This window comes from Tachypleus tridentatus, chromosome 1 (assembly GCF_004210375.1).
Source record: "Tachypleus tridentatus isolate NWPU-2018 chromosome 1, ASM421037v1, whole genome shotgun sequence".
Lineage (NCBI taxonomy): Eukaryota > Metazoa > Arthropoda > Merostomata > Xiphosura > Limulidae > Tachypleus > Tachypleus tridentatus.
The window spans coordinates 54,737,637-54,765,478 of NC_134825.1; the positions used below are offsets into that span (position 1 = coordinate 54,737,637).

General features: G+C 34.4%; 1 protein-coding gene across 4 annotated transcripts in view; it reads right to left on the reverse strand.

The window, feature by feature from the left end:
- LOC143249061 (serine/threonine-protein phosphatase 4 regulatory subunit 1-like) overlaps nucleotides 1-27,842 on the reverse strand; it is a 161,005-nt gene that overhangs the window by 125,838 nt on the left and 7,325 nt on the right. Inside the window, exon 1 of one of the 4 annotated variants that reach the window (XM_076498273.1) lies at nucleotides 16,115-16,256. The exons of the other annotated variants lie outside the window; for them this stretch is intronic. The gene's annotated coding sequence lies outside the window, so the exon portion shown is untranslated. Of the gene's footprint in view, nucleotides 1-16,114; nucleotides 16,257-27,842 lie in introns of those variants that run through there. 4 annotated transcript variants of the gene reach the window in all.

The following is a 27,842-nucleotide window of genomic DNA, read 5'->3' on the forward strand; positions in this document are numbered from 1 at the left end:
AGCAATATGTTCCAAATTACACTGTTTGACTTTATTGGCCCTCTACTTCATCACAGTTTTTAAGGAAATAACACACGAAAGCCAAACTTCAAGGCCATGAATGACAATATACTTGAGATATTTTCTAAATGAATGCTACATTCCATTCTTTTATATCTAAATCTAAATTATGGCGAGTAATCAAGTGCGTAAAACACTTTCGAATTGTACATAAGTGTTATTCCGGAACTGAGTTCATCGCGGAAGCTACACCGTAATGGCAGCGACAAGGTTACACGTTTGCAATGGTCACAAGTCGTTTGTTTGTTTATTTCCTTTTTGAATTTCGCGCAAAGATACACGAGGGCTATCTGCGCTAGTCGTCCCGAATTTAGCAGTGTAAAACTAGAGGAAAGGCAGCTAGTCATCATTACCCACCGTCAACTCTCGGGCTACTCTTGTACCAACGAATAGTGGGATTGACTGTAACATTATAACGCCCCCACGACTGAAAGGGCGAACATGTTTGGTACTACAGGGATTCGAACCCGCGACCCTCAGATTACGAGTCGAGCGCCTTAACTACCTGGCCTTGCCGCACCGTCATAGGTCGTTCATCCAATACTCGACCAATTGAAGTAGTCAGTAATCATGTTATATTTCACAATTTTGCAACTCTTAAAAAAGAGGTTAGGGCAAAGAAATAAATAGCCACAAATAAAACTTTTTGGTTTTATAATTTATCAACGATAAACATTATCAAAGACGTTCAAATGGTTCAATATAATGTTCGTACAAATGTATGTAAATAGAAGCTACCTTCGTATATAAACATTACTTCAATTTACTATAATAGCCACAAGCTGTCGAGAGGATGTGTAAAAATTATCTTGCAAAAAGAAGCTTACAACTTGACGATTATGTACAAAACGAACAAGTTTGGCTTTAATATACAAATGCACAATGTATAAAATGAAGCAAAATACATGAATATACAGAGAATGTTTCGAATAACAGGTATCAGTAGACAACAGTGTTCACGACGTGCACGTCTTGTTTCTGAATATTTATGAATCATATTTACTTATTGTCATTAACTCTATGACAGGGGTTCCCAACCGGTGGGTCGCGACCCCCCAGTTGGCTTGGCAGGGGGTCGCAAAGCCTTGGCATGGGAGCGTAGCCTTGTAGCTTGGGATAACATTAATTTTATTTCATCAATTACCTTTTCATGCTCTTAAATTTTTTTTTGTTTCGGTGCAAAGCAAAACGTGTGCTACGTTAGTTCAATGTCATTAGGTGATATTATGGGTGTATGTATGCGTGCCTGTGAGTGAATGTGTATATGTCTGCAACTGTATGTATGTGTGTACTAGTGAGTAGCGAGTATGTGAGTGCACGCGCATGTGCTCCCTTTCCCTCCCAATACTTACCCCATCATTACTCTACCTGCACCCTCCACAAGTAGTCAGTGTAAGATCTACAGTTGCCAAAGCGTTCATTATTCAATATTTTTATTTTATTTTAAGAAGGAGATAAGTAAGCAGTAGAGGTGAGTTGTGTCCATGGCTAAACGGCGCAGATACTCAGAATGCTACCTCAACATTGGCTTCACCACTGTGCTCGTCAACGACGGCATCGAGAAACCACAGTGTGTTTTGTGCCATGCTGTCCCGAGTGCAGAGTCAATGAAACCATCAAAACTCAAGCGTCATCTCGAGAAGAAACACCCAGAACACGCAAAGAAGGGTTTGGATTTCTTCAAACGGCATGAACGGTGTCTTAAAAGGCCAAAGAATCGATAGAAGTGGGTCGTTTCAGCAGCAGAGTGCAGCCGTAGTGGAAGCTTCATATGAGATTGCATTCGAAATTTCTAAACAAAAAAAGCCTCAAACGATTGGAGAAACACTTCATAAACCCTGCATGATGAAAGCAGTAAATCTTATTCTTGGAGAAGCCAGTGCAAAGAAGATGCAGCAAGTATCCCTGTCAAATAATACTATACAGAGGCGCATTTCTAAAATGTCTATGGATGTGAAGGAACAGGTTTTGACTGAAATCAAGGGTTCCCCTTTGTTCTCCTTTCAGCTCGACGAGTCAACAGATGTAATTTCATGTTCTCAGTTGCTTGTCTTCGTGAGATACATTAATTCAGGTGACATCAAAGACGAATTCTTATTCTGCAGTGCACTTGAAACCACAACAAAAGCTGATGATGTCATGGAAAAAGTTTCAACTTTTTTTCAAGACGAAGATCTTCAATGGAAAAACGTGTGTGGGGTTTGTACGGATGGGGCACCGGCTATGCTGGGATCGAAATCGGGATTCCAGTTGAGAGTGAAGAAGTTAGCACCTCAAGCAAAGGGCATCCACTGCATGATTCACCAATATGCTCTGGCCAGTAAGACTCTCCCTGCCTCTCTGCAGGAAGTGCTTGAATCTGTAATCAAAATTGTAAATTATGTGAAGACTCAAGCACTCAACACTCGCCTATTCAAAGAACTATGCAAAGACATGAATGCTGACCACGAAGTCCTTCTCTTCTACACAGCAGTACGTTGGTTGTCGAAAGGAAACGTTATTAATCGTGTCTTTGAAATGAAAGATGAAATAAAGCTATTCCTGGAGACTCAAGAAAGGAAAGATCTTGTAGCTCACTTCGAAGATGAAGCATGGAATAAAAGGGTTGCGTACCTAGCCGACATTTTTGACCAGCTGAACAAGCTCAATTTGAAGCTTCAAGGAAGGGAAACACATGTTCTCCTTTTTCAAAATAGTCTTCGGGCCTTTGTTTCCAAACTGCAGAACTGGCGTCAGATAACCAATCTTGAAATCATCGCTATGTTTTAAAAACTTTGTGGAGTGACGGATGAGTCTCAGATCCAACTGGATCAGTTCCTCAAGGATGAGATTACCGAACATCTTCAGTCTCTAGAAAAGGACGTCGAGCGTTACTTCCCTGAGCTATCACAGGAACAGGAGGTCCTGGTAAGAAACCCATTTTGTACTGAACTTGATGTATCCAGCATCCCAGATGATATCCAAGATGAATTTCTGGATCTAAGGAACGACTCTTCAGCTCGTGATCTCTTCAAGGTGAAATCCGTGACTCAGTTCTGGTGCGCTATGTATCAGTCATACTCCAAAGTCAGCATGATAGCTTTACGTGTCCTTGTTCCATTTGCTTCTATCTACTTGTGTGAGGCAGGATTTTCCACTCTTGTCAATATAAAACAAAGAATAGGAACAGATTGGATGTTGGAGATGACATGAGAGCTCTCTCGCCACGAATTTCAAAGCTTGCTGCTGAAATGCAACATCAGGCATCTCACTAGCTGGGTTGGATAGTTGTTCAAACCTATGTTAATATTATTTTAAGAAATATATGTTCTTTTTGTGAATTCAGGTTGGACCAATGTGATTTAATTTGCTAATAAATAATTACAGAATTTTTAAATATTTTTTTAGATGTTTATTTCCCTCTCCTTCACAGAAAATAAAAGAAAAATTTAGCTGCTGATAGTAAGCCCTAAGTAGGGGTCACATTGGTTTTAAACTTTTAGGTAAGGGGTCGCGAGTGCCAAAAGGTTGGGAACCCCTGCTCTATGACATACACTACAAATATAACTGGACTGAAATTTTCAGTACATGAATATTTTATTACTGAAACGTATGAATTGTGATTGTGATTAAAAACTGTGATATACAAATGCCATTTGCCTTGTTAGTTTTAAAAGTTATTTCCGAATGTCAAGCATCTAGAAAGAAATTGACTTTGTCAATTTAGTATCCACATTTATTCTGTTTTTGTTGCATGTATCATATAAATATAGTCTGCGTTTGACATTCTTACATATTATAAACACAAAATATATATCTAAGATACCAATATCTTTGATAAACAATGCCTTGCATACGTCACGAGTTCCCAGTGCAGCAGAGCGGTGAGCGTGCTAAACCACGAATCCATGGTTTGAGCCCCGTTACTGTAAACAATATATATATATATATATTCGCTTTGTGATTTGGTGTTGTAACTGCGTTATTAGAGTGGCGGTCAAATCTCATTATAGAATTAAAGTGGCTTAAGAGTTGGCGGTGGGTGATGTTGACTAGTTTACATCCCTCTTATGTGAAGTAGGGACGATTAGCGCAGATAGCTCTTAATATATGCAACGAACATATTTCTAAAAATAACAACGAATAAAGTATTCATTTTACCACAAAAGACCTCTGTTAATTTAAGAACACCTCAAACAATAGCATAATTACCAAATGCTCCTTTCGCCCCTCATTTAATGACTTGTAATTTCATTCTCTCCAAGTTATACATATTTTGTTTGATCCCAAAATGTGGCGCGTAATTCTAGCACAACCATCAGTTAAATTTTATTCTAGTGATAACTGTCGTAGCAATGTCAAAACAAATGTTCTCGTCTGCGTACTTCCAGTGCATACAATCCCTGAGACAAGATAACCAACCCTTCATTCTTGTTATATTTTACAATTCCCTTTCTCTCTTTTTCTGTATTAAGAATAAAATCAACACGTAAAACGAGCTGTTTATCGCCTTCTGTCTACAATGAAGGCGAACCAATAAACATAAATTTATATGTTTTAATAACCGCCTATTAAAGCATTCGTAGAAGTAGTTGTTGTGAAACACAAAGTGCAAAGTAAGCTAACTGTGCCCATCGCAAATACTGAAACCAAATTTTTAGCGTTACAAGCCCTCACATCGGAAGACTTGTCCTCTTCATTGTGTTAAACTGGTTATTCGTCATTTTCTGTATAGGAATCTTTTCCTTTTTTTTCATAACGGAAGAGTTAAATCACCGTCTATAATCGAGTGGAACCATATGTATAACCTTACAGTTAAATAGAAGAAGAAAGAAACGGAGCTATTTATAAAAAACAAAAAAAAAAAAAACAGTAGGCAGCTACATTAGAAATATATCCTTACAAGGCTTAGATAATTCGACATAAGGATCGACCATTATTAAACCACAGGTGGACGGTAAGAGAAATGAAGGAAGAAAAAAAGATGATTCTTAATGGAGAGTAAGTTAATACAGGGTGTTCAGAAAGTCACTGTGCAGTTTTGTAATCATATGTCTATTCAGTCTATTTCAAGCCGGCAACTGATAGCAGTGTTTAGAAACAAAATAAGAAGGATCCAAGCCTGTATTGATGCCAACGGGGGTCACTTTCAACATTGTTTATAATTGTCATTCATATTTACCTCCTGTATTCTATACTGAAACATGTCTGTTAATAAATATATAACTGCACAGTGACTTTCCGAACACCGTGTAGAATCTAGCGAAATCTCGTGACCATTAGTGAATTCTTCCCTAGTGGAAAATAACTGAACAAGTTGTATATGTATGGTTGAACAGGTTGTTATATGTTTGACACACATCCTCAGTTAAAAATTATATACCACATCTAATATACTGTTTTGAATGTATTATTACATCACGTGCCACATGTACAATATCGTTTTGAATGTATTATTACATCATGTATGACACCTACTACCGTACTGGCAGTATTAGTGTATCATATACCACTGTATCGTTTTGAAAGGTTCGACAGTGGTAAATTTAAGACTTATAAAACTAAAATCTGGTGTTGGACTTCCCGCAGTAGGCATAACAGATAACCCAATGTGGCTTTACTCTAAAACAAATGAATGTATTTCTATATGACATCTACGATAGTTATGACTGTATCACTGTATTATATGCCATAATATCACACTGTTGTAATTGAAGCACTGTATCATGTCACACCCACTGTCGTTTTAATTGTACTACTTCATCATGTACGATATCTATTATTCTTTTATTGTATCACTCTAGTGGATGCCTCATTTGTATATCGTTGTAATTGTATTACTGAACCGTATGCATTTATGATACGGTTATACAACCGTATAGTGTGTTTAACCCACCATAATAGTTTACTGTTATATCTCTAATATTTAGTGTTTACTGTATTATGTACTATAAATGTAAACATGATCGTTGTGCTATACTGTATTATATATTATACACCGTGTCAAGTATTAGATATATATAATAAAGCATATTGCACGATTTTATATGACGGACTGCCTCACAACGGCGTCAATTATTTTGCTGATTAATAATACCACTGCGTATAACAGCGTTGATCTAAATGCACTGTTGTTCCACATGCCACGCCTATTGTTGTACTTACCGAATCATACACCTAATCACTTCTTTAAAACATTATACAGAGCACTGTTATTGTTCACACTGACTTCTATAATATCCACCTGATTAAAACATTAAAGTATTAATAAAAGCATGTTTTCAATTAACTTCTTACTTGGACTGCTGAGAATCTACCAACGAACTTCAAATTTCAATTTACTTAACCATTGTCTGAATATGATTGAACGCGTTTTTGTGAACATTTAATAAAGTGAAAATTTCAGAACAGAGAATATAATATACATAAAGATAACACACAGGTCTACAGAAACGTTCTTACTTGGAATCAGAACAGAGCAATATATATATATATATATATATATAAAACTTGAAAGACAAAAATAAAGAAGAAAATATACAGAATAGTTGTATGAAACTCTAGAAGTTAAGAAACGCCGATAAAAACACAGAACATAACATAATTTTAGTGTTTGTAACGCACACACAAAACAAAGTGTCGGCGTCACACATGGCAGGTTTCCTGAAATGAATTCACCTGCTATAACATATATTTTCTCTTTGTGAGCAGACTAGGTGAGTGCAAAAACTAACAATTCCTTTATTTCTAATACAAACGCTGAGTTCAAGATATTTAAAATAAAGCAACGTATAAGGAGCTTTACAAAGTAAATCGCAATGCCTCATACAATAACCACAATGACTTATCAGAAATGAAGTAGCGAAAAACACACTGAAATGATAACTGTAGAACTTAATAAAACATAATCACGTGACTAACATTAAAAAACACGTCACCTTATTTATTAAACAAATTAACTAGAGGTTAATAAACGAGTACAAAATATTTTAACACATCTTTATAAACGTGTATATAATAGTTTAATTTCTGGTTGATTATAAATATCGACCCATTAAAACATGAAAGACAACAAATGTGGTGCAAATTAGTTAATACAATCCTTATTAAAATCAACCCTCTAAATTATACGTACAAATTAAAACAACGAATAACTAATCGAGCTTTCTAAAATATGTGATAACATATGCCAACTTAAGTTTACGGATTCGTAAACATATAAGCTAAACATGCTCCCATCTATCAAACAAGTAACAAATATGGTGCTGAATTTCGAAGACAGCACGTTTTTGCACATCGTCTGTGCAAATAAATTACTTTTTGTTTGAATAAATATCTCACATATATGTTCCCTAAACATATACGAATAAAAAGTATTAAGTACACTTTAAGTAAATTTTTAGCGCATGCTTGTGTTTTTTCTAAATTATTTAACAATTTCTTTAGTGCCAAAACTTACCTCAGCACACATCAAACACTGACAGGGTTCCAAGGATATCGTGGCACTTTAAAATGTATAGTTACATGGAACAATCTCACTTCACTCAAAACAAAAGTATTTCACAATAGCCAACAAAACTATATGCTGAATTTAGCTTATGATTAACTGTACACTAAACATCTTCACTTGTTAAACTGTACTGGTTATGACAAACCGGAAAAGGGAGATGAGACAGAACTCTCATTTTACGTCAGACATAGGCTATGGCAACATAACTCATGCTCATATACACGTGTATTAAAATTTTGCCACTCATTTTCTTAGGATATGCTTTATAACGTAATTGTGATGGTGTGAAAAATGTTATCATTTCTGATGTCCCAAAATGCTTTTAAAACATTTTCTTACGGCACAGGAAAAATCATATTCTGATTGAACTGCCACTGGTTAATTTTGAAATGTATTAATTAATTAATAAGTTGGAGTTAAATTATACGAATACGGATTATATGATTATTTTATGATTTTCCGTTTTGAAGTTCAATCTATATGCACTCGAAAAAAAGAACTGGTTAGCTAGTGCTGATATGAACTATTTCCACATGCCTATGCTAAATTAATGACACATGATATTGGGTTGTTCAGTTATTGTACCTAAACTGTTCAACGTGATCACCTATATTTCTGGAATGAAGTTCTACATCACGTGATACGACGAAAGGTAAATATTTGATACGTTTCCATAAACACGGTGTCCTTCACTTTTCGGGTTACTGTCCCCCCAAAATACGCGTCTTTTATTTTCGCTTTCTTATATCAAGGTCATAGTGTGTAATGACATTTTGTTTATTTGTTTACCTATTATTTGAGCGTTTTGTATATGGGGCCGAAACTTTGGATATAACTTTACATAATTCGTAAATATATTAAAGTACCATGTACAGATGGCGAAAAACGATATTATGAAAATTCTATAAAGTGAAACAAAGAAAACTTGAATGATGTTTGGAGTTAAACTGTAGTAATCTCATATATAAAGAAATATTGTTTGTATTGTAGTCATTAACTACAATAAACTATAACGTATATGTTACAGCTTTTTTTATATGTTCCTCAGCTCGTTCATTTTTTAAATAATTATCCATCACCAAAAGATACCTTAATTTTAGAATACAGAACACAAGACAAAGAATTAGTTTGTTTTGTTTAAGACAAAGCTTTTAAGAACATCTGAAATCGTCTTTAGTTTTAAGTAACTGACTTGAAGAAAGACAAACAGTAAGCACCACCTACTGCCAACTCTCGTGCTATTATTTTACCAATAAACAGTGTGTGAGATTGATCATCACATTAGAGCTTGCTCATGGCTAAAAAGTCAATCATTTTTAGCACTAAGTTTCGATTCCAGGAGCCGCAGAATACGATTCGAACACCCTAAACTACCAGCCCCACAACAAAGAAAGTTATGTTGAAAACAGCACAGATCACAGCTGTTCAACTGACCGCACCTGGCTTCAAACACTGGAATGATCCCGTAGTTAAGGTTTAAGTTTGTAAAAATATGAAAAATAAAAACGCGACTAATTCCACGTTCTAAGGAGGTTTTATTTTTTTGTTGTTAAATAAAACTAGACAATGAGTTATATGTACTGTGCCCATCACGGGTATCGGAACCCAGTTTTTAAAGTGTTCAAATTTATTCCTGAGTCACTAGGTCACTTTAAAGAAGCAGATTATTGCTAATGTAGTAATATCGCATATTTTACATTTCGTTATAAGATATGATTCATCCTCGCATGTTTAATATCGTAAGTGTCTGTTTAGAATTCGAATAGAAACATAAAATTATATAGTTGAAACAAAAAACAATATCTCTTTCTTTTAGCAGTTCAAACCAATTATCGAAAAACTAAATACAGGAATCAAAGAATTACGTAAGCATTTTGTTACTCTACTTCACAGTATAATGCCATATCTTAAAAAGCATTCCGTTACTCTAGTTCACTGTATAATGCCATATCTTAAAAAGCATTCCGTTACTCTAGTTCACAGTATAATGCCATATCTTAAAAAGCATTCCGTTACTCTAGTTCACAGTATAATGCCATATCTTAAAAAGCATTCCGTTACTCTAGTTCACAGTATAATGCCATATTTTAGAAAGCATTCTGTTACTCTAGTTCACAGTATAATGCCATATCTTAGAAAGCATTCTGTTACTCTAGTTCACAGTATAATGGCATATCTTAGAAAGCATTCTGTTATTCTAGTTAACAGTACAATGCCATATCTTAGAAAGCATTATGTCCTCTATCATAAATTAATAGTGCGTGTGTAGTTCAAATTAATACTTGAATTCTTATAAAAGCTTGCTTAATCGTTATAGAAAATATAACCAAAGACTCTAAATTATGTAAAATTCTGTTTTTCAATGAGTTAAATTTTCGTGGTCTTACAGGATATTTCGGAGGATACCTGTTTTGTAGACAACGGCTAACCCAGGAGTATACAGGGTATTTTTGTGGATACCTGTTTTGTAGACGATGGATAACCCAGAAGCATACAGGGTATTTTTGTGGATACCTGTTTTGTAGACGATGGATAACCCAGAAGCATACAGGGTATTTTTGTGAATGTCTACTGTGTAATTAACAGCTAACCCAGGAGTATACAGGGTGTTTTTGGATACCCGTTTTATAGACGATGGATAACCCAGAAGCATACAGGGTATTTTTTGTGAATGTCTGCTGTGTAATCAACAGCTAACCCAGGAATATACAGGGTGTTTTTGTGGATACCCGTTTTGTAATCAACAGCTAACCCAAGAGTATACAGGGAATTTTTTGGATACCTGTTTTGTGTATGTGTGTATTATTATAACAAAGACACATTAGGCTATCTGCCGAGCCCACAGAGGGGAATCGAACCCCTAATTTTAGCATTGTAAATGCATGTACCGCTGTACTAGCGTGGGACACCTGTTTTGTAGACGATGGATAACCCAGAAGCATACAAGGTATTTTTGTGAATGTCTATTTTGTAATCAACAGCTAACCCAGGAGTATACAGAGTAATTTTGTGGATACCTGTTTTGTAGACGATAGATAACCCAAAAGCATAAAGGTATATTCGTGAATGTCTGTTTTGTAATCAACTGTTTTTAGCTCAGTAACTATTGTAAACTGTAATTTATTTGAAAATTAAATTTTGGTATTTCTACAGAGATCAATAAAACCTGTCATTCTCCGGTTAAAAACAAAATAGTCGATAAAAGCTGACACTGTATTCACTAATTTATAGTATAAACAGGAACAATTAGGAAAACTTAACATGAACAGCTTTAATGCGTTTAGAATTGTACAGTCGAATATATATATAGAATTGTGTAGTTTTAAATACATGCACATATTTATACAAAACCCTTGACGCATATACTCCTCACCGAAGTTCATAAGTCTCTGTGTGTATGTTTGCTGTTAAACATGCATGTGAAACTATCCGACCAATTTTCATCATCATGTTTATACCTCGAATACAGAGTACCTCTAAACGGTGCAAGTTGAATGTTTAAAACAGAATCAAAAGTTTTTACAGCTGTTTTGCCTTTACTTATATAGCAGAATACATAGAGACTGATGTACCATGACTTAATAACCGTGAACGAAATACTCTTCTTCACACTTTTATTATGTAAGAAAAAATACTCTGTGTGTGTTGCGCGTATTACATTCGTTAGCAAATTATTCAAAGTATAGGAGGCGCCTTAGGCAGCACACACAGAGTTAGTGCCCTCTGTGCATCGAAAAAAAAAAAAAAAACTTTAATTAAACTGCATAATAATCTAAAATATAATGATTCTCTCCAACACCGTCTAAGGGTTGCATTATAGTTTTTTTCGAAAAGAAATTACCTTATTTCGCGATTAAATAAGCAAGTAAAACACAATAGTTTTGCGTTTCAAAGAAGGGATATAAGTAATGTGAAAACATATCGGTACTAAATAAGGAACGGCACAATCCCACCATTGGAGAAACAGGTCATTTCACAACAGGATACAAGTCGCCCATCAGTGATTATAAAGAAAGTTAAGCAGCATGTCTTCGAAACTAAACCAAAGACACAGCAACCCACGGCAACAAAAGAAAGGACCTCCATTGGAACAGTTATAAAGACAATTCACAAACACTTAGGTCTACAAAAGTTACACAAGTCATGTTTCCTAAAGCACTTAATCAAACAGAAAATTAACTGTTGAAAAATACATGAACAGTGACTAGTATCTACGAATGAAAACATGTCGTCATACTGAACTAAATATACGTTTGCAAAAACAGGGCAATTTTTATTATCGTTCTGACAACGGTACAATATTTCAAAAATGGTACAGAGCTATCGTGGTTGATTTTCCATTTATAATGATAAGTTATTCAGCCGGAAAGTAGAAGAAAATGTCAAGGGGAATCCTGCATACGATCAGTCTAAGGTACCAATACCACTATGCCTATACAAATTGTAGGCCAAATAGTTGCGTTTCCAACAAGAAAAGCATCATGCCACATAACAGTTCTTCCACAAAACGCGAACACAAACTGGAATTTATTCTATACCACACGCAGACACTTCCTATCAACTTCTGTGCCTTTGCATTGTTCAAACGGGCCCTCGGAAGTCATCTACTCACGATTCGTGGATTTTCGAAAGTGTTCAAACAAATGTGAGAGAGAGCGACAACACTGACCTCGGTATATTGTACGTAAGCCTCTTACAGTGGAAAAGACAATTAGCTCACAACCAGAACTATCACACATAGAACACCACTGGTGGCGAAAGAAGTGGGCGTTAAGCCTAGAAACTCAGGCTTGTAATGTTACCGCAAAAAGTAAATACCCATTTGTGTAGCGTAAATAACTGAAAATTTAAGAATACCATTAGAATACATGAAATCTCTACAAAAATAACATTGATCAAAAATATCTCAATCGTTCTTAATTCCAAATTTAAAAGTATAATGTTTATTTTGTAATTGAGTGCAAAGCCATACAAGTTTTCAGGTTTACTGCTAAACCACTAGGGAGCAGTACAGAGTGATGATGGATATTTTACATTAAAACAGTTAATATGAACAGTTACCCTTTTGACACCCATCATTGTTTAAATAATCAGAATTGAGAAATATTTCGTTTTGTTTTTTAACTCTACAAATGATTAAGTACTCGTATCACAAGAACTCCTTCGAAGATATGCATTACTAACTGGTATAAAGAAAACGAATTTTAATTTGTAATTTCCACGGTCACAATTAGGAAAGTTTTTATTTACATTGCAGCTCGTATGTCGTTTAACGTTTGAAACATCTGATTAATAGCTTCATTATTTAAGCTACATATATAACCTACGATAAGCACCAACAGAGATACTAAAATATGTTCGTCGACGTACACTTCTTTGCCAATAATATCCACACATAGAAGGAATTCTGATCATAATTGCTGTAATAGAAGGTACCTTCGTCCTTGCTTGAAAATCTACTGTTTGTCTGCGAGGCATGTTCCCGTCTACGTATCTAGTGGAGTTTCTCTCCATTGTTATCTTTTAAGCTAGACTAGTTGATTCATCAACTTGAAGGATGTGACATATACAATTTTAAAATTGCCCCTCTAGATGATCTCAAAGATGTTTTATATGGTTAAAATCTGCAGGGTTCTTGGCCGGCCATTTCAAAGCCCTTAAAATATTCAAGCTATTTTGATGATACACGTGACCAGGTAACAGATTCTTAACATGATTCAAGTATAGCTGACATTTATTTTGAACACCTCGCCTGAGAGAAGCAAGCCAGCTAATAACAACTGTCGCCAGAACTGACTGTAAAATTTATAACACAACTGAAAACATGAAGCACGTTCAGCGGCATCACGTATCGAGCCTCAGACTATTTGACTGCAGCCGAATACACTACCAATCAGCTTCCCTGACTAAAATACTAAATGGCAAAGAGAGAAGTGTGTTTTCTGTCCGCATTAAAACGTGCTAAATACATTCTGATTGGTAGTGTTTGTATGTCATACAGACTTGCACTTAGTACAGTAGTGTGCGAACAAAACATTATGTACAACTTATCTTACAAGAAGATATTTGCATAAATTAGCAATGTTCTTCATAATAAATTACCTCTTTAAACGTCTTGAACCGAAAATATTTACAGCACATATTACAGTACGGACGACTAAGTATCTACGGGATTTGGTCATTTTTGTATTGCCTTAAACAAAACCAAATAGTCTTCTGTTACTGTGTTGTATAACTTTAGTCACGAAATTAAAACATCAATGCTGTTTGTTTTTTGTTGCTTTTGTATTACAGCATGTAAAAATCTGTATAGGAAAAAAAATATTTATGAACGACAGAATATATGTGAATTTCATACTTAATGAGGTAAAAGTTATAGCTCGTGTCGTTACAAAGTCATTTTGATTTTGGAAACACAAGAGATATGATGCAACTTAGTTAGGAAGGCACCGAGAAACAGGCATAAAATACCCATCAGATACGAAGTCATATTGAGTGGTCGAAGTCTTCACTGATTACAGAAGAGAAACATCAAGGTTTATAAGCAAAGAACAAGTGAGCTGCTTTCTTACATAGGAATTCCTTGAACTGCCTTAAATAAAACAAAATTAACATGAAAATAAGATTGACGCTTTATTAATTACTTAGGAAGGAATGTTTTCATCGCTATATCACAATATTTCATTAGTTGCTGTTTCTTTTAAGTTAGGTTTTGTGGTGCAATGATATTATTTAATGCTGAAAAACAGAAAACGAAATAAAACAGATTCAGGTAAACTACAAGGAATATATTTGTTATTTACTCTTACCCAGTGTGTTTGTTTGTTTGTTTTGAATTTCGCGCAAAGCTACACGACGGCTATCTGCGCTAGCCGTCCCTAATTTTGCAGTGTAAGACTAGAGGGAAGGCAGCTAGTAATCAGTAGCGTAGCTAGGGGATGCAAGGGGGTACATCTGTCCCCGGGCGCAGCATTGGGGGTGGGGGGCACCAAATTGATGTTACATAACTAGGAATTATGGCTTACATTTTGTCACGAGGGGGCGCGAAAACTGACTTTGTTCCTCGGCGCTGAAAACCCTATCTATGCCTCTGCTAGTCATCACCACCCACCGCCAACTATTGGGCTACTCTTTTACCAACGAATAGTGGGATTGATCGTCACATTATAACACTCCCACGGCTGAAAAAGCGAGCATGTTTGTTGCGACGGGGATTCGAACCCGCGACCGTCAGATTACTAGTCGAACGCTTTAACCCACTTGGCCATGCCGGGTTACCCAGTGTGTCAGAACTGTATTATAAACACAATACTTGATACAACTGGTTTGCTTAGAAAAAAAGGGAGTTAACAAGTCATTTACACCTTCGTTTTGTTGTTATCCATTTATGTGCCTATTTTATCCCATTTTTCTTCGTTTAACAACATTTGTATACAAACATAAGCACCCACGTAAATTGCTAATAACTGGAAATATCTTGAAAGGTAGATAATTCAGTACTGTATAGTGAATTTAGTTTTTCTTCTGCTAAAAAAAGCAAATATACATAAAACGTTGTCCAACTTAAAGATCAAAGGACAATATTACATCAAAATGAAAGAGAAAAATGCTACTTAGCCTATGTTTACATTACTCAATACATGTAAAATCCCCTGGGGACCTTTGAGTTTTTCGGTAGCCAGTCGTGAATAGCTTCTAATAACTCAGAAGGAATCTTACCTCAACAGGTAGTAAATGTGCAACTGAAGAGTAAAAAAGATAAATAGTGAAAAAACAGAATATCGTTAGTTCAAACAGTGTTAATGTCAAGAGATAAAATGAACAAAAATAAGGGTTAAGTTTCAACATTGGTTCAAGTATTGAAGTTTTGCTAAAACAGCCGATAATCTAAGAAAATATTCTAAGTTTTTCTGAGTTGTTTTCATATATTTATATATAACATTTTTAAATGCCTGTGACACTCCCTGCTTAACCATACATTATAGTGATATCCTATAAAATTATCAAGTTATTTGCAATTTTATCTCCAGTAAGATGAAGGAAGTTTTAAATATACCCGTTAAAATCGCTGCATCCGTATTTTAAAAATTAACTTCATAAACCAAAACAGAGACGGAATACACTTTCCGATTATAAGCATACTTCTGCGAACTGTTTTCAAAACTTTTATTGTGTTTGGTAGAGTGCTCGGCTCGTAATCTGTAGTTAGTGGGTTCTAATAACGTCACCGAGCATGCTCGTCCTTTCAGCCTTAAGGGCGTTACAATGTGACAGCCAAACACCTTCCGATGGTAAAAGAAGAGAGTAGCCCAAGAGTTGACGCTGTGAGATGTTTAACTAATATATTCACTCCGGTTTCTCACTTTTAACTTAAGTATGGTTAACCCAGATGGCTTTCGAGTAAATTTAGATGTAATTCCAAAAATAAAACTTAATAAACTTACTTATTCACATTTTAAACTACAATTACTTTTATACTTAAACTAAAACTGTCGGAATTTCATAATAAGATTTTTTTCACAGTATAAGAATTATTTAAAATTATAAATATGATTTAAACAATACCTCTGGACAAGACGATGGGCTTATACTCGATAGGCCTAGTAACACAGATTTCTAAAATGTATTCTGCTTTCAAATTAATATATCAAATAATTTAATATAAAACTTCTTTACAAATAACCAGCAACACATTCTTCCTATAACCACTACCGTCTAGAAAAATGTGAAAATACAGAAGTGCGAAGGTAAGGAGTAAAGGTCATGTTTCATGTTTATCTGGTTCAAATAATATCGTGGCTGGTGACGAGTGAAGTTAATGTAACTGTACATTTAAAGTAAATAAATAACAAATACACATAAAAGCAAATACTGTTGTTGTTTGTTATCAAGCACAAAGGTATACTAAAAGGTTTCTGTGCTCTGCCCACAAAGGGTACCGAAACCCGGTGTACAGCGGTATAAATCCACAGACATAAAGCTGTGCCACAAGTGGGGGAAAGAGAAATAAAATATATGTTCGTTTTCAACATCAAAACATTATTCTCTAATGAACCTTCAACGTTTCGCTTCACAGCTTCTTCAAGAGCGTTCCGCTAAAACAGAAACTGGTCTGTGGTTTAGTGGTTGGCTCCTGAAGAAGCTGTAAAGCGAACGATTAAACAAACAAATTTGGTGTTTAATTTGTTGGCTTACATTTTGTCACGAGGGGGCGCGAAAACTGACTTTGTTCCTCGGCGCTGAAAACACTATCTACGCCTCTGCTAGTGATCACCACCCACCGCCAACTATTGGGCTACTCTTTTACCAACGAATAGTGGGATTGATCGTCACATTATAACACATTGTGTGTGTGTATTTAGTCATAGGTTGTTTGTTACAAATATCAAAATGTCTTTTATCCCCCAGTATGCACTACAGAAATTAAGTAATTATTTTCTAGTGTTTGTTTTCTGTCTTGGACCAATAATTAAATTCGATTGATTATAATACAAATGACAGTAAACCAGTATATAAAATACGCACATTATCTATTAATTCGTTATTTTGTTAGCTATATTTGTGCTTTTGGTCAGATACTAGTGTAGGGAGGCCCGGCATGGCAAGGTGACTAAGACACTCGACTCATAATCTGAAGGTCGCTGGTTCGAATCCCCGTCACACAATTCATGCTTGCCCTTTCAGCCGAGAGAACGTTATAATTTCACTGTCAATCCCACTATTCGTTGGTAAAAGAATAGCCCAAGAATTGGCCGTGGGTGGTGATGACTAGCTGTCTTCCCTCTAGTCTTACACTGCTAAATTATGGACGGATAGCGCAGATAGCCTTCGTTAACTGTGTGTTAAATCTACATATTAAAATGTAATAGGTTTTCTTTTTCCACATATTTTTTGTTTCTCATTTCAGCAACCGTCTTCGGGCGTTTAACTCTACGCACAAATTTATATACATCAGTATTTCCGGTATTAAACACCAACACACATAATATACCATTGAGACACGTGGCTGTTATCTATCTTTACACCAAATTATTACAATACGAATCATTATTTATTTTAATTTTTTAACAAGGATTTTTAATTGTAAGGCAAGTACGTTCCACAGGATTTTAATCCAAAAATAACCAAAATTTCTTGTGTAGAGATTGGTTTTTGTTTCGTTAACTAATACATGGCAGTTTAATGCTCAATCCAAGTTCTATAAATATTTATATTGTAAACACTGCGAATAATTTTGTTTGGTTCATAGAAACAGGGGGCGCTAAATAACTTTACAGAAACGTCTTACAAAAGTAAAGTGGTAGTTTAAAAAAATTCGCAAAAAAAACCAATCATATATCATTACAACAATTAAGTAGCATGAAGAGCTTAACTAGACAACGATCTCAAAAACGAGATTCTGTAATCAAAATTGGTAACTTTTTGATTTTTATTCGTAAATAAACGAAAACCTGAGATTCGCTTTTTTGTGTGTGTGTATTAAGCATTTCCTGTAATTTTCACCAGAAAATTGAAAGGAGAATCTGTGAAATAGAGGTCTAATGCGTTTTTTAATTAATCGTACCCTCTGCTGTGGACAGTTTCGCCTATTCAAAACCCATCAGCATATCTTGGGTCACCAAACCCACGAAATGGAATTAGGCTTTTTTTGAGTGAGTTTGTTTTACTTCACCATTTAGTAAACTAAATTAATTTAGGTATGCGAAGAATGTTATGACACTTTGTCTAATTTGTTATTCGATATTATACAGCGTAACACCTGTTTAAGGATTATATATATATATATATATATATATATATATACACACGTATGATTGTGTTAAAGATTTCCTTTCAACGTTTTTTTTAATAGAGGAGATCAATATTGAAATAATTTACAAGTTTAACATATAATAAATTCTTAAGAGAGCATTGTTAACTTAGTGCAAGAAACAGATAGTGAACATACTTTGGTAAAATATTATACAGAAGTATATGATTGAAAAATATCACAAAGTAATAAACATCTCGTTGATTTACTTTCGTGAAATCATTGTGTTATATACAAACATGCTGTTTGAAAAAGTGATGGAAGGACTAGAAATAACTACTGAAATACTGCCGTAAGATTTGTTGTTTGTTTGTTGTTTTTCAATTTCGCACAAAGCTACACGAGGGCTATCTGCGCAAGCAGTCTCTAATTTAGCAGTTTAAAACTAGAAGGAAAGCAGTTAGTCATCACCACCCACTGCCAACTCTTGCGTTACTCTTTTACCAACGAATAGTAAAACTGACCGTCACATTATAGCGTCCACACGGCTGAAAAGGTGGTGTGACGGGAATTCGAACTCGCAAACCTCAGATTACGAGTCGAGCGCCCTAACAACCTGGCCATGCCGGGCCTACTTCCGTAAGAAACTCTGTACAGACACACTGTGGGTGAAAGCAACTATGAAAGACTATAGAAAAGTAATTTAGTCATAAACAATGTGAAGGACGTAAGTGAAACTAAAACCAATTATTTTCAACAATTAGAACAAGTTTAAATATTGTAACAAAGATGCGTTGAAACCCGTCATTAGAAAATTTCCGTGAAAACTATGGTCAGGCCTGTTTTCGAAAAATGGACGGGTGTTTAAAACTAATGTTGGTAAACTATCTTTAAACACAAAGATAAAAGAGCTGTAGTGTTGACAACATGGCCGCTGAAGCTCCATAATAATAAATAATAGACAATTGATTATTTCACGGAAACAGTATTCGAAAAGGTTCCGAAAATGGCGGAAGTAGTTGGTAATACGCCTCCTTGAAAAAAACGCCTTACGTTACTGAAGAAAGAAAGTGAATAAAAAATAGAACACTATCGAATATCAATCAAAATTTGAGCAACAGCTCTTCGTTTATATTAGGTAAATTCTGAAAAGCTAAATCTGTTATTCTAAGTATTAGAATCTAATAAAAACTACAGCCATAGAGCTTACTAAAGTTACCATTATTCATGCATAAACGTGTAAAATAATCCATCTGAATTTACAATGAATTTAAGAAATCCATAGACCACATAAATCACGAGAAACAAAAAAATATTAGTGTAATATAATAGTTATCTTAACATACACACACACAAGTTCGCATGGACATTATCGTTTAGTTTTAAAATACAACTAGTGTTTAAAGTCAGGCTTTTTTATCATTATATTACAATATGTCGTCTTTTCTTTTTCACAGATCACAGCTCTTAAAGAACAAAAAAATCATTTCAATAATACTTAAATCAGTAAATTCTGCACTTGTTAAATTCACGCAAGCCAGCTTTCGACGTTATAATTAAACTTAAGCTAAACACCGAGAATGCCATTATTGTACATGTATATATTACAAATATATTTGACGTTTAAGTAATAATTTCATAAGTTGGCATGCTTCTTTTAAATTTATAAAGTTTTAAACCGAGACACAAAACGTATGCATTTCAGATTTTAAATAAAAGTTCAGTATTCTTTAATTAAAAAAACATTTAAAACATTCTAGAACATTACTGCATTCCAATATTCATACTCAAATTTGATGACGTGGAACCCACTTTTTAGAAAATAAAGGTTCTCGATAAGTTTATCAAAATGTTGTACATTTCTAATAGTTTCTTTCACTAACTATTCAAACTATCTCCAAACTTTAATATTCATATCTATTGTCTTTTTACAACAGATGTTTCAACAATACTGATCAACTATAATATTTTAACAATTTGTCTATTCAGAACAGGTTACATTCCACAATTATCCTTTCTTCCAAAGTCAACAATCTACTTTAACAAAAACCATATCAAATTATTGTAAATTCTGTGGGTAAAAGTGACTTCGTTTACTTCTGATATGTGTTCTATGTACATTTGTAGACGTCATTTTATCCACAAAACGCTACAGTGTATTCACTCTGTCCTGTGACGCCAGTTCTGTACTAATTAAAATTCTTGAAATAAAACTTACATTTGACTTTCCCAACAGAATTATTTTAAATATCATTATAATAATAGCATTTGATCATCCCTGTGTGCTTGCTATTAACAATATTAACAATACAGGTATTTCACCTTCTCTGTAAATTTAAATGCAAAACAACCATCACAATAATACTGGCCTTCAAAATTTCGTGGTGAATCTATATTGACTTTTGACCTTCCGCTTCAGTTTTCTAAACATCATAGTGATAATGGACTTTAACCTTTTTCTACACGCGTTTATATTCCAATCACAACATTACAGGACTTTGTACTTATTTTCTGCATTGACTACAAATACAATAAATATATCGGTTTTTGACCTTCACTATACATTCCTACAAACATTGTAACAATACTGCATACTTTTAACATTCATAATACCTAGTTTCCCCTTACATTTCACACAAATTCTAAGAACTCTTGAATGATAAAATGTTACAAACATATCAACCACCCAGCAAGTACACAATATACATTCTCTTAAAATATAGTTGTATTAAATGAACAGAAACGTTTAGTAACACTCACAAAATATAATGTTATTATTTCATCTAAAGTTGATGAAATAATCGAAACTAAAACATATGGTAAAGCGATGCTGGCGCTAACATCAAGAAAACTTTGTTTTTGTGTAGTTTGTGTCAGTGTTTATAAACATATCCAATTTTAGCTGTTTAGTTTTACTATACATACACGATCTCTTTCAGTTTCTGTATAAACATGTTTTGGTAATGGGGCTATAGGGGAAGCTTGCTGTAATCAGAAACTACACATAATGTCAAATTGATATTAATTATCAGTTTGTTTGTTTGAAATTAAGCACAAAGCTACACAATGGGCTTCCTGTGCTCTGCTCACCACGGGTATCGAAACCCCGGTTTCTAGCGGTGTGAGCCCACAGATGAACCGCTTTGCCACTGGGGTATTAATTTTTGTTATCTGGAGTACAGTATTTTTATCTTTTGTGTAAAGCTCATCTTAAGTAATAAACGTGTATAGTTACAGTTTACAAATCTTATTTTTCCCTGAAAAAATATTCACGTTTTACTTCAATACATATAAATAGAAATATCTGAAAAACATTAAAAGTCCTGTAACTTGCAAAACACCACGTATCCTTTACAAGTTAAAAATATATTTCAATAAATAACTCATTCAAGCTATCAGACGAGTTAACCATTTTGTAGTCTTTCGTCCAAAATTCTCTTGTGTTTGAATAAAGTCCCTGACGGTAGAACAAAGCTTTAAATTCTAGCTTATTTATAGAACATGGGCAGGCGACTCCGATATCGATTCAAAATAAATTGTGGCTGCTACAAAATGCTTTATAATATATCTAAACAGCACTGTACACGTATAATTAATCATAAAATAAAATCATATGTAGTTACAATAATGTGTCATTTCACATAAAATTGTTTCAAGGTTCACCGTGTGTGGCGAAATCGTAGCTAACACATCTGACACTTTCTACCAATCTTAAATACGACTGTACTTACTTCCTCAACATTACTTCCGGCACAAACAGGTCAAAGAAAGTCTTGCATGATAAAACTGTTAAAATTTACCTGTTATAAAAACACTAAGTCATATAAGTCACTTACAACTATTTTGTTTTTTACGATGCATCGATTTGACACTACAGTGACAAAATTATCCAATCACAATGACGGCACACGACAGTTTGTTAAATCAGATATAATAATAAATAACATTTCAAAAACTACCGATTTTACTGCAAAGAAAATAACAAAACTGTATACATAGTTTCAGGTATCCCGTTATTTCCAAAACCTTAAAATCAAATAACGCCTTTTCACTCCATAAAATATCTAATGACAAAAATTTTAAACATCAGTCATAAACATACATTTCATTATTTGACCTTAATACTGATCATCGCTACAAACTGCATACAAAACCCTAACTCAACTCAGTCACAAAACCTCAGAGAAACAGTAGTGTAATGAAATAACAGTTCTTTGTTACGGTTTGTGTGTTAGTGAAAAGTTCCAAAAGAACCCATACAATGAAACTTTAAGTGTCAAACTAAAGAAGAAAATGACAGATCTGGTTATAATGTGGTTTATTATCAGTATTAAAACAAACAAACGGTTCTTTATTTGTTATATTTCGCGCAAAACTAATCGAACGTTACCTGCGCTAGCTATTCCTAATTTTGAAATGACAGACTACAAAAAATACAGCTAGCTAGTCAACACCATCTTCCGCTAACTCTTTGGTTACTCTTTACCAACTAATAGTGCAATTGACCGTAAAATTATAACACCTCCATGACCAAAAGAGCAGACATGATTAAGTGACGTGATTCTTTCTCATCACCTACAGATTGCGAGTCAAGCGCCCTAAGCACCAAGACCACACCACAAGAATGCTCAACGATTCTGTCAGATATTACAAAACCAAATATTTTAAACAGTGTTATAAAACAATGAACACTACTAAAATAATTATACATGACTTAAACACAAAAATTTGAACAAAACATGCTTAACTTTTCACACAACAGTGTCACTCCCCTTTAACATTGTAACTGCTTTATTCGAGTAGTGAATTTGTTTGAAGTATAAAGCGACAGAGGGAGTTGGTCCCACCACGTATAGTAACAGTTTGTATCTAGGGTGTTACATAAGATAATAATGTAATACATCTCACAAATTTCACTGACCACAGATTTCCAAGAATGCTCACTGCTTTCCTAGGTCTATAATGAAAACCATAAACGTATCAAACATTTGTAATCTTCTTCGCTTAAACTTAGGACAAGTTAATATTACGTTTCGTAGTACCGACCTATTTATGTATTACATATAAATGAAATATTCCAAGCCTCATGTGTCAATTACCAATAATATTCACAAGCCTCAGAAATACGATTCTAATTACAATGTACCAAGACAAGGCGATTTTCTAAATAATCTTTTCTATAACCACGGGTAGTCAAAATGTGTAAAAGGGTCGAGAACAGACTTTGTGAACACGTAATAATTCATTTATTTAGGAAACTGGGCGTTTTTAGCAGCACAGGTAGTTACTTGGTCTGGCTTTCCGTTAATGTTTACAAAAAAAAAGGTTAATAACCCATACTTTAAATCATAAAAGAAAGTTTCAAATCAGACTGTTTTATTTTAATTCAATTATTCATGTGCATTTTGACCAGCGCTTAAACAACCACAGGAGATATATAGGAGATCAAAGAAATGTTATATAAACAACGCTAATAATCTAGAGTTTAAAGTGTCAAGATTGTTTTGAATATATATATCCGTAAGTAGGTTGGAACCATCTTCTTCACACATATACAACACTAAGCATACCAACTAACGCACACAAAACAGCCTGAAGCTTTTAGTTCGTTAAGATACATCCGCCATTAGAGTTGCAAAGCACATCGTTGGTAATCAAATCAGTTTCGTAGATCATTCTTTCCCAAGGTTCGATAGTAGGGCGAAACATTAAAAAGGCTCCGCCCCTCTTTCAAAAATACCCAATCACCGTTCAGTATCTTCTGACAGGTGCCTTCAACATCAGAGAAATCGCAACCTTCCAAGCTAACATTACAACTGAAAACAGATGCCTTGTTACCACGAGACCGTTTGGACCACCCAGAAATAAACGATAGCGCCACCTGCTGGTTTTGTTAGCTATCAAGAAACCAAAACTGAATCAGTAAATATAATTTGCTCTAAAAATAAAATTTTGCATAATAATGGTATGTGAACGAAACGTTATACAGACAAAATATATAAAATAAATGGATACATAATTACCTTTAAAAATCGGTCCAAAAAGTTCACATTTACGGCTAAAGTTGTTGAATTATTCAATATTTTCTTTAGAAAGAAAACAAATAATTTATCTCGCAGAAAACAATTCGATAAAAGTTCTATTTTAATTTCCCCTTGTGCTAGACACAGTGCATTAAAATAGCACAGTGTGTACCTTTGAATAACAACTACAATCATTTCAATGTTATATAACTTGAGGCCCTTCCAGACCATTTCTTTTAGGAGACATAATGCATACCTTCTCAATAACTTCCGACCAAAATCTTAAGGTTTGAATGCGTTTTTATTGCACATTAGGAACGCAGTATCGAGTTATACATAAAGTGAGAAATTTCACTTTAAATGAAACTCGTGAGACTGATTCTCACTCAGATCAAGCGCATAGGTATGAAACGGTTTCTTAATATTCCTTCACTAATCGAAATTAGGTTCATTTTATTAAAAGTATACCCGAGTAGTTAAGCAAAAGTGCATTTTAATCTTCTAATGATTTATACGTAGCTTAAATATATAAGCCTAATTTCTACTTTTTTATTTCATAAAATTATAAGCAAGTATCTTAATATATTGCTTGTAGAAACCATTGACAACGTTGTCTTTTTAGTGGAAAGTTTCACCAGCAGACTATCTGCACTCTGTCCACCGTGGGTAATTGAACCAAGAAATCTCTGTTGTAAGTCCTTAAATTCACCGCTGTTCCACCAGGGGACTAAAACCACTGAACCCTAGTACATTGCATAGTTGGTAGAAATTAATTAAAATTGCTTATCCGTGCAAAATGACACACCTATAAAAATGTGAATTAAGAACATATTTGACAAATAACTTGATACGTTTAATTAAAAAGCAATAAATCAAAATATTGCTAATCCGAAATCCTTTCTGTCATACTGCTTATATATTTATCTGCGTGTTAACAAAAGAAAATTTAGTTTGTTTGCTTTTTGAACTTCGTGAAAAGCTACACGAGGACTATTTGCGCTAGCCGTCCCTAATTTAGCAGTGTAAGACGAGAGGGAAGGCAGCTAGTTATCAACAACAACCGCCAACTCTTAGGCTACTCTTTTACCTACGAATAATAGGATTGATCGTACATCATAACGCCCCCCATGACTGAAAGGGCGAGCATATTTGATGTGACAGGGATTCGAACCAGCGACTCTCGTATTGCGAGTTGAATGCCTTAACCCCCTGGCCATGGTGGACCAAGAAATTTAATTTTCCGTATAGTTTGAAGTTAAACTAAATAAAAGTTAGTAAAGTCTGTGACTAAAAGATTGAAAGTTACTTACTAAATTATTACACGTTGTTATTGTTGTTGATTATTAAGCACAAAGGATTACCTGTTCTCAATCCACTACAGGTATAAAAATCCGGTTTCTTACACTATAAGAAGGGCTATTTTAAATGTTAATATACTTGACAACAATATTTTTCATACATTTAGATTCATATGAGAAGAGGTTAATATCAGACAATAAAGAAAAAGTCAACTAAATTCAAAAGCAAACAAATAGTTTTAGAAATACATTCATCCGTTTCATAAATAACTGATGTTTTCATTTATTTGATCAGGAAAGCGATAGGGTTTGCCTTTAATGATTTTGTGACGTCATATGCTGATTAGTGTTAGTTGGTGGATATGAATGTTAATACACTGATAATTTCACAGTTAGTTCTGAAGGTTAACTTCCTGTAACACTAAATCTCATGAACTTTATCACAGTAATTTAAAAAGCAAAGCTAATGTTACACAAGAACAAGTTTTTTAAATTACATTACAAAGAATTTACTGAATTTAGCGCAATGTTATTCTAGGGCTATCTGCACTAGCCAGCCCTTATTTTCAGGGGATAGAAGACAGCCTGTCAACCACACTTACTACCAATTCTTGGCTTATTTTTTTATTGGCAAATAGTGGAAGCAACTGTCAAGTTATAATGCCTCCACAGCTAAAATTGCGTGCATGTTCGAAGGCGAGTTTCAATCCCGCATCTCTCATTTTATGAATCGAGCACCCGAGCTATTAGACGATACCAGGTCCGAGAAAAAGACATCGAGAATAACCCGATAGTTTCGAATAAATTATTGGCAAATGTAAAGTAACATCGTTAACTATATTTACATTTCTACGACTTGGTTTCAACTATTAAAAATTTATATATGCGAGACATGGTGCTACGACGATTTTTAGCACCTATACACACGTAAAATACGTTATAATAAAACGGTTCTGAAGCCTCAAAGCGTCCATTACAACTCATGTTACCATATCCGATAATGCTTTACCCGATGACCTTGAGTGTAATTTTCATTGTAAAAGACTGTCGTAAAGCAGCCATGACCACACCACACCACACCATTTCTCCCGGTCTACTTTCCATAATCCATCCAGTGAACAAGAATGACGGTTTCCTTTCAACAGTGTGATCACACAAATCAATAGGTGCTGTGTTCAGAAACATGAACTGTACGTTTTTGCACGGAATAGCATGAAAATCATTTTATTCTCCAGTTGCCTGAAGTATTCGACGATTCATATGTCGTAGAATCAACTTTTGCAAGTCTCATTTATTATACTTTTCCAGGTGGAAATTCTTCAGCGATTATGTTGCCTGTGGTATATATACGGCTTTAGCCTCTGATCTCTTAAAACGACTTACTTTGCTTACCACTCTTGTTACAGGTCTTTTCATGGGTATTTCTGGTGCCCTAAGTTAGTCCCTATAGCTTTGTTTTTCAACCCTATGAGGTACAAAGAATGTCCATTTTGGAAGATCTAAATTTCTTAACACATCTTTAATGGCTATTTCAGGTGGAAAAAAGAAGTTAGTTATCCTCCACCCCACCCCACCCCCCCAAAAAAAACGGTGACATCACACTATTTATTATAAATGCCAAGCAATATCAGAGTGTAGTTCCGATCCATTCAACCACACCGTGACCTTTTATCAGCTGTAGTTGTCAAACGACTTGCTGATTTTCGTATTGAAAATCTTTTTAATATAACGTACTATATGTTTCTTTACAGTAAATCCTGATCTTTGAAGTGCAGTGCTAACACGGATGCCTTATGAAAGGATAGATATGTGAAAGTTCTCTCCGAAGAAGGATATTTGTGTAGCAACACTGTTCAACAACGAACAATAAAAAGACCCTCCATGTAGAAAAAACTTGCAAAAGTATGAGGGTGAAAACTGCGGATTATATTTATACTTCATGCCTACTGATTCAAAGTTAATATAAAGTTTTGATTTCCAATTCAGTTGAAATCGCCGATATATATAAACATGTATACTAATAAAAACTGATAAACTTCAATAACTTACAATCCTTCTGACATATATAAACTTACAGAGAAATGTTAAGCATGACAGTTCAAAGAATAACGCACTCCGATACTTTGTGGAAAGTTATCAATCATAACTTTTATAGGTTAACTTTTAATACTCAAATATTGTCTTATCCATTACAAAATGTTAAAAATATGTACAGATAAAAC